Source organism: Gorilla gorilla, chromosome 9 (genome assembly GCF_029281585.2).
Source record: "Gorilla gorilla gorilla isolate KB3781 chromosome 9, NHGRI_mGorGor1-v2.1_pri, whole genome shotgun sequence".
NCBI lineage: Eukaryota > Metazoa > Chordata > Mammalia > Primates > Hominidae > Gorilla > Gorilla gorilla.
The window spans coordinates 18,885,404-18,899,168 of record NC_073233.2 but is presented as its reverse complement, the minus strand read 5'-3'; the positions used below and the strand labels follow the sequence as shown (position 1 = coordinate 18,899,168).

The 13,765-nt window shown below is 42.8% G+C and overlaps 1 protein-coding gene across 1 annotated transcript in view; it reads right to left on the bottom strand.

The window, feature by feature from the left end:
- The window catches only part of PARVA (parvin alpha), a 156,275-nt gene that overhangs the window by 63,864 nt on the left and 78,646 nt on the right, over window positions 1-13,765 (bottom strand). The gene's annotated exons all lie outside the window — the stretch shown is intronic.

The following is a 13,765-nucleotide window of genomic DNA, read 5'->3' as shown; positions in this document are numbered from 1 at the left end:
ATAAGACTTGTATGCAAGTCTGACTCAACTACAAAATGGGCAAAAGATCTGAATAAGCATATCACCAGAGAAGATGTACATATAGCAAAGAGGCATATGAGAGGGTGTTCATTATCCTTTGTGATTTGTGATTAGGGAATGACAAAACACCAATGAGATATCACTAGACATCAATTAGAATGGCTAAAATCCAAAAAAAACTGACAACACTAAACACTGGCAAGGGGTGTGGAGCAACAGGAACTTTCATTTATTGCTGGTAGGAATGCAAAATAGTAAGAGCCACTTTGGTGTTTTCTTACAAAACGATAATTTTACCATATAATCCAGCAGTCAAGCTCCTAGGTATTTACCCAACTGATTTGAAAACATGTTCACACAAAACCCTGAATGTGAATATTTATAGCAGCTTTATTCATAATCACCCAAAACTGCAAGCAAACAAGATATCCTCTAATAGATGAGTAGATAAACTGTAGTACATCTATATGAAAATTATTTAGTGATAAAAGGAAATGAGCTATAAAGCCATGAAGAGACATGAAAGAACCTTAAATGCATATTCCTAGACAAAGAAGTTGGTCTGAAAAGGCTACATGCTATACAATTCTAACTATATGACATTCTGGAAAAGGCAAAACCAGAGAGAGTAAAAAGATAAATGGGGGAAAATGCTGAATAGGCAAAGTACAGAAGATTTTTAAGGCAGTGAAAGTGTTCTGTATGATACTGTAATGGCAGACACATGATATTTATAGTATAAGAAATGTCTTAGTCCATTTTCTGTTGCTTATAACAGAATGTCTGAAACTGGGTAACTTATAAAGAAAAAAAATATTTCTTACAGTTATGGAGGCTAAGATGTCCAAGGTTGCAGGGCCACATCTAGTGAGGGCCTTTGTGCTGGTGGGGACTCTCTGCAGGGTCCTGAGGCAGCACATGGCAAAGGGGCTGAGTGTGCCAGCTCACATCTCTCTTCCTCTTCTTATAAAGCCACCAGTCCTATTCGATAACTCATTAATCCATTAATGGATTAATCCAGGCATCCCCAACCCCCAGGCTATGAACTAGAACGTGGACTGTTACTTGGTCCATGGCCTGTTAGGAACTAGGCTGTACAGCAGGAGGTGAGCAGTGGGTGAGTATTACTACCTGAGCTCTGCCTCCTGTCAGATCAGTGGCTTAGATTCTCATAGGAGCGCAAACCCTATTGTGAATTGTGCATGCAAGTGATCTAGGTTGTGTGCTCCTTATGAGAATTTAATGCCTAATGATCTGAGGTGGAACAGTTTCATCCCAAAACTACCCCTGACCCAACCCCACATCCATGGAAAAAACTGTCTTCCATGAAATTGGTCCCTGATGCCAAAAAGGTTGGGGACTACTGGATTAATCCAGGTAGAGTGCTCATGAGTCAATCACCTCTTAAAGGCCCCACCTTTCAATACTGCCACATTGGGGATTAAGTTTGAACATGAGTTTCAGAGGCGACAAATATTCAAACCCTAACAAGGAGTAAACCTTAATGTAAGCAAATTAAAAAATCATTTAGAAGGTTAGAGGACCCAAGAGTGGAATGCAGATTGTGACAATAGAATCTAACTGTATTACAAATGTATGAGATGACCTCAATGAAAGGGGTGATGGGAATGGTACTAACTTAAGTATCTCTGGAAATGAGATGATTCTGTAAGACCAAAGGAAAAAGGAACTGCATTTAGGCACTGCACTCTAGTTGATAAAGTTGTTTCCCATAGGGTATGGGTTAACAGTGCTGATACTGCTATATGTGTATGCTGGAATTGAACAATTAAGTAAATGCATGGTGGATGGTAGGAGCCAGTTTTCTCACTGGAGTGGGGAGGTTATAGATAAACAAGGGGAGAAAGCTAGAATGGTCCATGTGGTAATGCATTGGAGTTAGAGACATCAGTAAAAACTTATGTTTAACTTAATATAGATACAGATGATTACAAGATATGTGTCTATATCTCTAAGTATTTCTATAAATTAGTGCACACACATCTATTTCCTCACTGTGTTAACTGAGAGGGCCTAGATGCATCAATACTCCAGTAGCAATGAATGTACACAGAGCCCAGATGTTCATTTCTAGTCCTGTTCTCCAATAAAAGTAACCAGGGCTCCTTGGAAAAATGGCTGATTCTAGGACTGCAGAGAAAATATATGAGATAAGCTTGGAGCCAGAAAGGAAGTACTCAGGAAAAAAAAAAAAAAAAAGGAGGGATGTCAAAGGCTCCCAGGAGCTGATTGAAAGAGCTGGCCAAAGTTGGAACCATTTGAATAACAAAATAAAGTAGTATTGGATTATAATAAAGTGGATTATCATATAAATTGTATTATAATAATCTAAAGCCTGCAGATAAAATAAATGTCTGTGAATCCATAGTGATATAAATAATTGAATAAATTAACACATGGAAGAGAAGAAACTAATCTGTGCAGAATTTCAAATTTACATAGATCCTCTGTTCTGAAAGAATGGAGCATAACTCCCCACTCTTTATGTGTGGGCTGCGTCTAGTGACTTCCTTTGAAGGAGTACTGTAGGCCGGGCGCGGTGGCTCACGCCTGTAATCCCAGCACTTTGGGAGGCCGAGGCGGGTGGATCACGAGGTCAGGAGATCGAGACCATCTTGGCTAACATGGTGAAACCCCGTCTCTACTAAAAATACAAAAAATTAGCCGGGCGTGGTGGCAGGCGCCTGTAGTCCCAGCTACTTGGGAGGCTGAGGCAGGAGAATGGCGTGAACCCAGGAGGCGGAGCTTGCAGTGAGCCGAGATCGCGCCACTGCACTCCACCCTGGGCGACAGAGCGAGACTCTGTCTCAAAAAAAAAAAAGAAAAAGAAAAAAAAAGAAAACGAAAGAGTACTGTATAGGAAGGAGGAAAAAAGTTAGGCTTTACAGTGGAGAAATGTGACAAACACCACCTCAGCCAGGAAAACAAGACCAATATCCACAGTCATAAACCATGTTGATGTTATGTACCCTTGATATGATGTGATGAAAATGGCACTTTACCTCTGTGACCTTCCTTCCAGAAACCCATAACTATAGCCTAAGAATGAAAAAATGTCAATTCTAACAGGAGGGCATCCTAAAAAATACTTGACCAGTATTCCTCAAAACTGTCAAAGTCATAAAAAAACAAAGTCTGAGAAACTGTCACAGCCAAGAGAAGCCTAAGGAGACGTGAAGACAAAACGTAATGTGGAACAGATAGAGTATGTTAAGTACAAGCTAAAGAAATCTGAATAAACTATGGCTTTAGACAAAATATAGTAATATCAATAATATAACAAAAGTAATATATCAATAACTGTAAGTTAGTAATAATATATCACTACTGTCCATTAATTTTAAGAATTGTACCATACTAATTTAAGATGTTAATAAGAAAGAAAAGGCGTGGGATATACGAAAACTCTGTACTCCCTTTGCAATTTTTTTTTTTGGTAGATCTAAAACTATCCTAAAAATATATAGTGTTCATGAAGGGGGGGTGGAAATCCAAGATTTTATGAGACACAAATGTTTCCTCCCATCACCAAGGAGATAGTAGTAACTTATCTGACTAAGCTCTGTAGAAGCATTTGGACAGGAGGCAAAGCCCAAAGATCACTACAGCGCCTGAGAACTCAAAGTTGTTGGTTGTTTCCAGGGCTGAGATGAGAAAATTTAGGAGAAGACAGAGCTTCCTCCTAACTTAGGGATGCCTGGCAGGGTCATTTCTACTTTATTAAAAAGGGGTCTGTCTCACTAGTACAAGTGTCACTGAAAGTTCGGTGGTCTCTTCAATGACTTTTCTCTGGAATTGCATCTATCCATGGTCACCTACGGAGGTCTTTATACCATGGGCTTTTGTATTGGTTCTCTATTGCTGTAGTAGCAAATCACAAACTTTGCGGCATAACACAATACAAATGTATTATCCTTGCAGACCTGTAAGGTAGAAGACCATCATGGGTCTCACTGGGCTAAAGTCAAAGTGTCAGCAGGGCTGTGTTCCTCTCTACTGGCTTAGGGGGTAATCCATTTTCTTTCCTTTTCTAGCATCTGGAGGCTGCCCTCATTCCTTGGTCTGTGGTCCCTTTCCTCCATCTCAAAGCCAGCAGTGGGGGCAAGGCTCAAATCCCTCTCACTGCATACTCTAAATCTCCTCTTCTACTTTTAAGTTTCCTGTGATTTTATTAAGCCCACCTGAATAATCCAGGCCAATCTCCCTATTTTAGGATCAGCTGATTAGCAACTGAAATTCCCCTTTGCCACATAAAGTAACATATTTACAGATCCTAGGGATTAGGGCATGGATAGCTTTGGGAGAGTGATTATTCTGCCTACAATAGCTTTTTCTGTAAAGGGAACAAGTTCTGTTCTTAATACCCTTCTCTACAACATATGGGTTCACTTTTTTCCCATGTGAGATTGCCAGAAGAAAATGCAAAATCTGCACCCCCCAACCCAGTCCCTTAAACAAGAGAAGTTTTACTACATTTAACTAAAAGGATACTTGTTTCAGTGGCTATAATATGTGGCTTCAGGTAAACATGGGAGCCAGCTCTTGGTGGCCTCAGCAGAATGTTGGGGTCTCATCACACTCTCTTGTACTTGACACAGCTGTCTAGTCACCAAGGTTGACATATGGCCCTTGGAGCACAGCCAAAACAGAGAACTTAGAGGCGGTGTTGTGATGGGAGCTGACAGCAGGATCTATAGTCCCAAGTCCTACAGTTTCCACCCATCTTTGTTTTGGTCTGTTTCATAGGCTCTGCAGAGTTGGAAGTCTGCCAAGCAAATGGCCCCTAGGCACTTATTTACTGTTCAGCCAACCATGTGATGCGGCTGTCCTCCAATTGCTCGTAGGCACGGAAGGAGATGGAAGCACCATTGGATGGCTTCAGGCAGTCGAAACAATCTGAGTTGAAACATTATTTGAGGTCTCATGTAAGCCATGGGAGTTAAATTTAAACACAAAACAGGCATACAGGGCCCAGGGAACAATATTCATCACTGTTCTTTGTCTTTTGCCATGCCATACCCTGTTATCTTTTTAGATTGAGAATGAGAACCATTTCCTTGGTTTAAAAGTCTGCTCCTACTTAGAGAAGAAGTGCCATGCCTTTGTGCAGGGGTGTGCATCTGTGTGTGTCCACATGCCCTAAGCATTTGTAACGGCCTTGGGGAGAACATAGAACTTGACCTGGTAAGCTGGCTAATTACATAGGAAATGTAGATACAATAAGCCACCTAAACCAAGGACAGCCAGGGTGGAGCTGGCATTAACTTATCTCACAGATTCATAAGCATGTATGGGCATCTCTGGTGCTAGGAGATGGGTCAGGAGCTATGAATACAAAGACAAGTACCTGCCTTCCAGAGCTAGTTGGTTCCTGAAGGGCAGCCACCTTGTTGGCCCTCAGAGCCTAGCACAGTGCCAGGTACCTGATAAGCACTTATTAAGTACTTATTAAAACAGGAGGATGTTTTAATGTGAGAGGGGGGCACATTGCATCCCGCAAACTGCAATATGCAATATGAGGGCCCTCACACAGTCCTGAACCAAGTCCTGAGAGCAGCGTACTCTTCCAGGGTTGAGGCAGCAATAGATGAGCGTTTTGGAGCCATAGGCTGTCAGCAGGACCCTAAGCAAAGGCCATGTGGGCACAAGAGGCACCTGGTGAAGCCTTGTCATCTCACTGGCCTTCGTCTTCATGCATCACCTGAGTTAAGTTTCCTCTCTTCATCTCATTCTCTGTGGCTCTTTGACCTTCATGTCTATATCCTTCTTATTTATGAATCCTGAACAGCTAGTCATTTATTTTTGCAATGGCTCAGTGCTGCTTAAAAAGTGCCACATCAACTACTAGTCCACTGAATTCCTAAGAGGTAACCTTGGAAACAGCTCTCAGTGGGGCTAGTAAGCAAACAGACATGCTGTGTTCTGGTTGGATCGATTTGCTGGTGAGTTAATTGTGGGTTTGTCTGAAGAGTCAGTGGTTTACCCCGAAGAGCACTGTTTGTGGAAACTCTCTCCTGTCATCGATGATGATGATGGTGAGGGCACACACATTGTATGTCCCTTGTATCAGGTGCATCGATATAACACTGTGTTTTTTACATGTATTAACTCATATAATCTTTGCAACAATCCAATGAGTAGGTACTATTATTATCCTCATTTTACAGATGAGGAAAATGAGGCCCAGAGAGGTTATATAATCTGAACAAGGCCACACAGCTAGAAAGTGGAGCCAAGGTTTGATCCTGAGCCAGCTGGCTGCAGCGCTCTCACATCCTTAACACTATGCTATATGTTGTCCCAGTTTTATGTAGCAACATTTGCTTTTTATACGAAAATGTTTCGTCCATTAGGTTAGGCAGAGGAAGTGCTCCCCAAACACAATGCGTATCTCTAAAAAAGGCCTGAAAATACATATCACGCCATTTTTGCAAACCACATTTGTTGTGAAGGCATGGGAACACAGTCACTTCTGCATTCCCACGTAAAGCCAGGAGAAAATTTAATGGAGAATAATCTTGCATAAGCTAAGCCCTAGGGGTTGCCTGGTCATTCTATGGAGGCTCAGCCCCTGCAAGGACAGATTAAAAAGGAGGTGATATTTGAGCAGTGTTTTTGTTTGTTTTAAATAATGGTTGATTTTTTTTCTGACTATAAAAGAAAAACATGCTCTTTAAGATAACTTGGAAAATATTTTTAAAAAGAGAAAATAATCCTACTGCTTAGAGTTAAACTCTGTAACATGTTATATTTTCTCACAAGTGTGTCTATGTTTTATATATAGTTTCAAAACATACTGGGTTCTATAGCCTGCTTTTTTCATGTCATATAATCTTGTTATATTTCTATATGCCATAAAAAATATCACTTTAAGTGGCTTCTCAATCTCTATTGAAGGTACACACCGTACATAACCATTCCGTAACTGTTGAACGTTTAGGTAGTTTCCAGTTTTTGGAAGGGGACAGTTGAGTCATTTCCCAGCTATGAAGGGTGAGTGGGTGCTCACAGGCAGACCAGCAAGGAATGTGGGGCCTCTGGGAACTCGTGCACAGTTCTATATGAGAGTTAGGGCACACGCTATAGTCTTTCTTCCTTTTTTTTTCTTTCTTTTTTTTTTTTTTTTTTTGAGACAGGGTCTCTCTCTGTTACCCAAGCTGGCGTGCAGTAATATGATCACAGCTCACTGCAGCCTTGACCTCCTGGGTTTAAGTGATCTTCCCACCTTAACCTCCTGAGTAGCTGGGACTATAGGCGTATTCCACCATGCCCAGCTAATTTTTGTATTTTTTTTGTGGAGACAGGGTTTCACCATGTTGCCCAGGCTAGTCTCGAACCCCTGGGCTCAAAAATGCTGGGATTACAGGCTCAAGCCACCATGCCCAGCTGGCACAGGCTATATCCTTTCTCTTTCATGGGTAAGGAAGCCAACATCCGGAAAACTTCAGGGACTTCCCTGAAAAGATCCCTAACAGGATGATCCTAACAGTGAGTTGTCTCCTTTCTCCAATGTCTTAGTTTGGAGTTGCTTGAAAGCAGGAAAGAAATCCCAGGAAAGGAAAGAAGAACAAAGAAAGTATGACAGACCCAAGAAGAGACAATAAAGGTGAGTTTCTGAGCTGGTCATGTGGCGGTAACTGGGCTTAATCCCTACTGGGGCTCTCTGAGAAACTGCAGAAAGTGTCTCAAGGCGACTTTCCCACTAGTTGAGGTTACCCCCAGGGAGTTCTCTCTCTCCACACTTCCAGGCTGTGCAGAGTGCAGGCTGAGGGGGCTTCAGAAGCCAAAGCTTTGAGACAGAAAAGGGGAGGTGTGAGAAGCTGCCACCCTGGGCTGCCACAGAGGGGGTAGGATGTGGGGTGCACAAGCATCTGCTGTGCCCACCCAGAGAACTGGGGGCCAGAGTCTTTCTCCCCTTTCCCCAGGAGAGAAATCACAGGAAACTGGCAGAGAGTTAAGAGAGTATATTTTTAGGAGCAAATCCGGGAACAGAACATGCTCTTTTCCTCCAAGGAAGAAGCAACCAAGAATGAGCAGGTTGCAGAATCCTGTTCCATATATATGACACTAGGCCAATGCCATGCAAAAACAGCATTTCCTCAGTCCCAACTCTATGGCAAGCCCATGCTGCTGAGATGATCGGGATGTCAGTCCTGTCCCTAGCCTGGCTCAGGTCTGGTCTGAGAAAATGCAGGCCATGCTGGCGGGGCAGCTCACTCTCAGTAGGGTATGACACTGTCCTGAGAAATCTCCTGGGGCCAGGCCCTGCGCCGAGGACTGTCCATTCATTATTTCATGCTTTGCAACTCTTCTGGGAAGAGACACCTTCCTGGGAACGGGGCTGAAGTTTTGGAGCTTGTGCATCATGTTAATACAATCATGATCACAGCACTGGGGAAAGCCAGTGACCCCTTCATCTGATGGAATGGGGACTTGGAAAATGTACTCATTCCTTTCCTCCCAGTCTTACAGAATAATTGAGTACCTACTGTATGCCACACACTATTCTAGCAAAGAATGAACCCTGGCCCCAGGAGCTCACAGTCACACATGACCCCAGTCTCAGTGGGCTGAGGGCCAACTCTGGTCTAGCTCCAGTGGTGAAGGAGCACCCCCAGGTGAGCCTCACACTGCTAGGGGGGACCAGGGAGGGCTTCATGGCAAAGGCAGTGCCAGACCCTTTTGTGGACAGATCTCTACTCTTCTATCTCACTCACCACAGTTTGCAATTGTGCATCTGTGTGCATATCTGAAGGACACCTGTCTCCCCCCACTATTTTGAGTGGTCCAAGAGGACTGAGGCTTTGCACACCACTGTCCTGCCAGGACCTGACACACAACACATGCTAAATACATATTTACTGAATGGATGAGTGGTCTGTCGACGCCGGCCCTGAGCAGTCTTCCCCTTCCAGCAGAGTCCCACATCCAAATACACAGCTCTCCCTTCTACACCAGAGCCAGGACGTTAATCATCAGAGGGTCTGGGCTTTAAGAAAAGCAGCTGGACTGGGGAAGGCTGAGGAACTGAGGCAGCAATGGAGGAAGCAGAGAGGGTGAGCAAGTGCTGGTTCTGAGAGTAGGGGTTCAGGACATTGACTGTGAAGCATTTTTGCTTATAACTTAGGCCTCCTTAGCATGAATGACTAAGCCCTGTCAGCAACTGGAAATCCACAGACTACTGCATTGGAAACAGCAAAACATTGCCAGTCACTGTGCAGCACAGACCCATTGCAGCACCCTGATTTTTTTTCCTAAACCAACAATTCATGTTGACAGCAAATCTGTACAGAGAACCTATTAAAAGAAATTGTAGTAAATCGAAGATGCTTTAACTGCCTGTCTGACGTTCTGCTGATTGCATGCCTGACACTTCCACTATAGCTTCCTTTTGTACAACCTTCCATTTGATTCGATTCAATGGATAATTATTCAGTCTTGACTGTGGGCAAGGCAATGTGATGAGAGCCTCATTCCAGTTGCATCTTCTAGGCCTAGGGCATAATTTAGCTTGTACACAAAAATAAACATGCACAATATAAGCATAGAGTGGCAAAGGCCATAAGAAACTATAAAAACCATTTCAAAGAAGATAACATTTTACCCATGTGAGCAAGTGTGGGGTAGCTGGTACAGACTCATTCATTTAAATGTGCATTTGACAGCATTGCTGACCAATGTTCCCAGGTCAGGCCCTGTGCTGTGTCCTGGGGTTAAAGGGATGAGTAAGAACCAGCCCCAGAGTACAGCATAGTACTCTATGGGAGCCCGGGGATATCACTTAAGTCATCTGAAAGTGGTAATCAGGGAGGGCCTCACGAGGGAGGACATGCTTCAGTTGCTTCTTAAAGGGGATTAGGAGTTCACCAGGTGAAGATGAAGAGGGAACAAGACATACAAAAGGGCTGGAGACATGAGAACAGGGAACAAACATTTTTGGGAAGGTTTGCTGGAGGGTAATGGAACTGTGGAGTGCTGTTAGAGAGTTAAGTCAGGGCCATACAAGCCAGAACATACCAAGTATGAGTTTAATCCTGAAAGCAATGGGGAGCCACAAGATACAAGCAGAGTTTTGCAAGTCTGTAAGGTGGCTGGGAACAGGTTCCCTAATGGATCCATTCAAGCAGAAGTCTTCATAGGATGTACACTACCCTGATGATACAGTTTGAATTAGCCTGGGCTCTGTAGAAAGGTAGATCTTGGATTAATCCCAGCTCTGACTATTACTTAACTTGTTCCCCCTCTAAAATGGGAATCATGATACTTAGCTCACAGGTTTATAATGAAGCTTAGATGACACGACACATATGAAATGCCCAGCACAGTAGTGCATGCCTTCGTAAGCATCCTCTAACTCTTGGTTTACCCTTTCCCTGCCTTTTCTCAGTACATGCCAACAACGCATACATACTGGGAGGGAGGGAAGGACTGCCCAGTGATGACCTAGTGGAATAAGAATGACTTGGCAAGCCAGCAGAGCTCAAAAACAAAACTGGAGGAGACTTTAAGAAATTATCATCTATCTCCTTGTCTTGGGTTTCAAACAGATGCAAAGAGACAGCAAGGTGAAAAAGGGACTAGAAAAGCCCCACACAATGCTTCATGACATTGAAGGACATTTTGGAACAGGTGGCATGGTGAAAGTACCCAGGCAGACTGGAGAAGGAATATTTTACAGGTGTTAATGGAGTCTGGAAGCTGGACACTTGAGGAAAGATGAAGATGGTATGGTGATGGCCTGGGGGCTGTAATGGGTGGTGGTGCTGATAGTGGAAACTGTGTTGAGATGAAGTTTCAGAGGTGGCAAGAAGCAGAAAAAAAATGGTGCTCAATTCTCACAGCACCTGGACTGTGGTCTCTAAATAAATATGAATGCTATTACCCACTAAAAGCAATCAGAGCTCCTTGGAGAAATGGCTGATTTTAGATCTAAAAATATATAGAACAAAAAATAGATAAGAGCCTGGAACTAGAAACCAGTAAGCAATAGATTTCTACTAGATAGGGTTGTATCAAAGAGGCTTCCAATGGCCAAGGACAGAAAAATTTGAGCATCAATAAGGATATCAGCAATGGACCAAAACACATCAAAAATATTTAAATCCATGAGTTAATAATGACACTAGAAAAACAATATATAACACATTGCTAGTCACCTCTGGAGGATGCTAGGAAACCCACTCATTTTGAAAACTGGTAAATAAAGGGAAATAATCTAACATTTATCCTGTTTTTCTAAATCAAAATGTATCTCTGGCTGGTCAAATACTTAATGAGGAAATGTTTAATGAATGAGAGTATTACCACTTGGAAGTCCCTAATGGATTAATTATCTAGGCAATGATCATCAATAGCTCCTAACATCACAAAAAGAGAGACAACCAGAAGTAATGCTTCCCCATCTTCCCTGAAGTGACACACCACCATCAGTCCTATATCTACCCATCAGTTTTTGGGAAATGCAGGGGTCAGGGGAACATGACACCATCAAGATACAAGTAGCAAAGTCTAGACTGTGGAAAACTCTACAGGTTTCTTTAATAAATATATTTTATGACAGGATGTCCACCAGCTGCAGTGCATGGGCCTTATTTCAATCTTGATTCTAACAAACCAGAAAAACAATAATAAGTTGGGCATGTGACTCATGCCTGATGAAACAATCAAAACTATGAGACTGAATAGCTGAACATGTTAAGGAATTATTTTTTTACATGAATATAGTTGTGTTTTTTAAAAAGGATCCTTATTTTTAAGAGCTATAAATATATATGCTAAAATGATATATCTGGTAACCACTTCAAAATAATAAAATAATCTTCCAGCAGGGGCAGAGGGTCAGATGGGAAGTGTGAATGAAGCCAAGATTGGCCATGGATTGATCATTGTTGGCTGCTGGGTGCATTGGTAGTGTATTACACTATCTACCTTTGTAATTGTTAGAAGTTTTCCATAGTCAGAACTTCTTTTTTTTTTTAAAAAATGATACTTTAGAACTGGTTTGTGGGGGTAAAGCAGAAGTGACACACAGGCTTGTTTTGTAACATAAGGAGGCAGATCAAAGCAAGAAGCTTTTCAGACTCAGAATAATGTCCATCTGAAAAAAATATTCAACTAATGTAGCAAGCACAGATTACTATATTTAATATATAATGACTTTACTGTCAAAATCCATAATGAAAGTCTATCAAAGCCCCTAAGGAAAGTCAACAAATTACATTAAGTGGCAATTTGTGTAAAGAAAAAAATTATACTATTTAGTCAATATTGGAGAAAATATCCATCTTCACTGGTCTCCACTGAAATGTAGGTGAAACAGTGAAAGGGCTCTTTTCTATGAGTAGCAGCCCAGGGTCCTCTCACCACCTTCTTCCCTTCATATCTGCTCCGCCCACTTCCTGGATCCAAGGACAAACACCAGCTCTGCTGAGGAGCCTCCAGGGGTTGCTTGTGACCTCTGGATCCCTCACAGTCTCCTGTTTTCCCCCCAAGTTACTGTCTTCTCTGGCTGTGCCCTTCAATACAAATGCCTTCCTGGAAGGGGCAAAGGAATGGATTTGTGGTTTATACATTCATCCGTTAGGAAGGGGCTGCTAATCTGTGATGACAGCACAAAGGACCCCAGGGAGATGCTGTGTCCCCCCCAATACGTCTTCAGGGGAACCAAGAGGGCTCGCTCACCATGGCCATCCCTTGGGCTCCACCTCCGCTGAAGGTTGCTTAGAGCCACCCTTTTTATTCCTTTATTAATTAGTTATGTGTGTTTTCAGAACCCAATCAGTGAGCCCAAACCAATGTAACCTTTAACCTGTCAAAATCTACAGGGAGGCGTTTCAGCTCAGCCATCAACCCAAACATATGAATTTTCAAAACCATGTTTAACCTATGGGTGGAAGCCGAATGGAAAATCTTGCCAAAAACTTATGTGCACATCAATAAAACCCACCTCAGTTTCTGTTTTAATCTATTTATTCCAAACTATGTGGGAGAATTGGAAAGGCCTATTAGCCTTCACTGATTAGGAGCTCTTACAGTAAGATACTTGTACTTTTCCTATTACCGTCACTAATCAGAATGACAACACCCTCTCTACTCCAGCTATGGAGTGGAGCTCACTGTCAGGTCTTAGGAAAAGCAAGTAGCAGGCTCATAGCTCACAAAGGCCCAAAGCTTCTTTGTATTGTTTCAGAATCCTACCATTATGTAGGAGCACAGAAGAGCAAGCAGTAAACTTAGGTAGAGCTTTTCTTCCATAAGTCCTTTACTCCTTCATTTCTTTGTTCATCTTCACCCCTTCCCTCCTATCTCTAAATATCAGACACCCCCACCTACCCCCCATAGCTACCTCTAACAACAGAGCCACAATAAGGCAGGTCAGGATGATATAAAAACCCTTCAAATGCAAGAGGAGGAGCACTCACCATCTCAACTCAAACCCCAGAGACGAGCTGGGAGGTGGCCAGGGCGCCCCGCAACAAAGAATCACTCCCACCACAGCACGTTCAACTTTGTCCAGGCTCTGACCTACCTTGAGGGCAAAGTGCCCCGCAGCCCATGGTCTAGGATTTCATGGCAATCATGGCATCTTCTGCCCAGAGCTGACCCCCTCCCTGTGGTTTCTACCCTTGTGCTTTCAGACCAACTGGAGGTCTGTGAAGCTATAGGATCTTCTCAAATGCTTCCCGAAGAGAATGCCTCCTGCTCGGCACAACTCTCAGCTCAG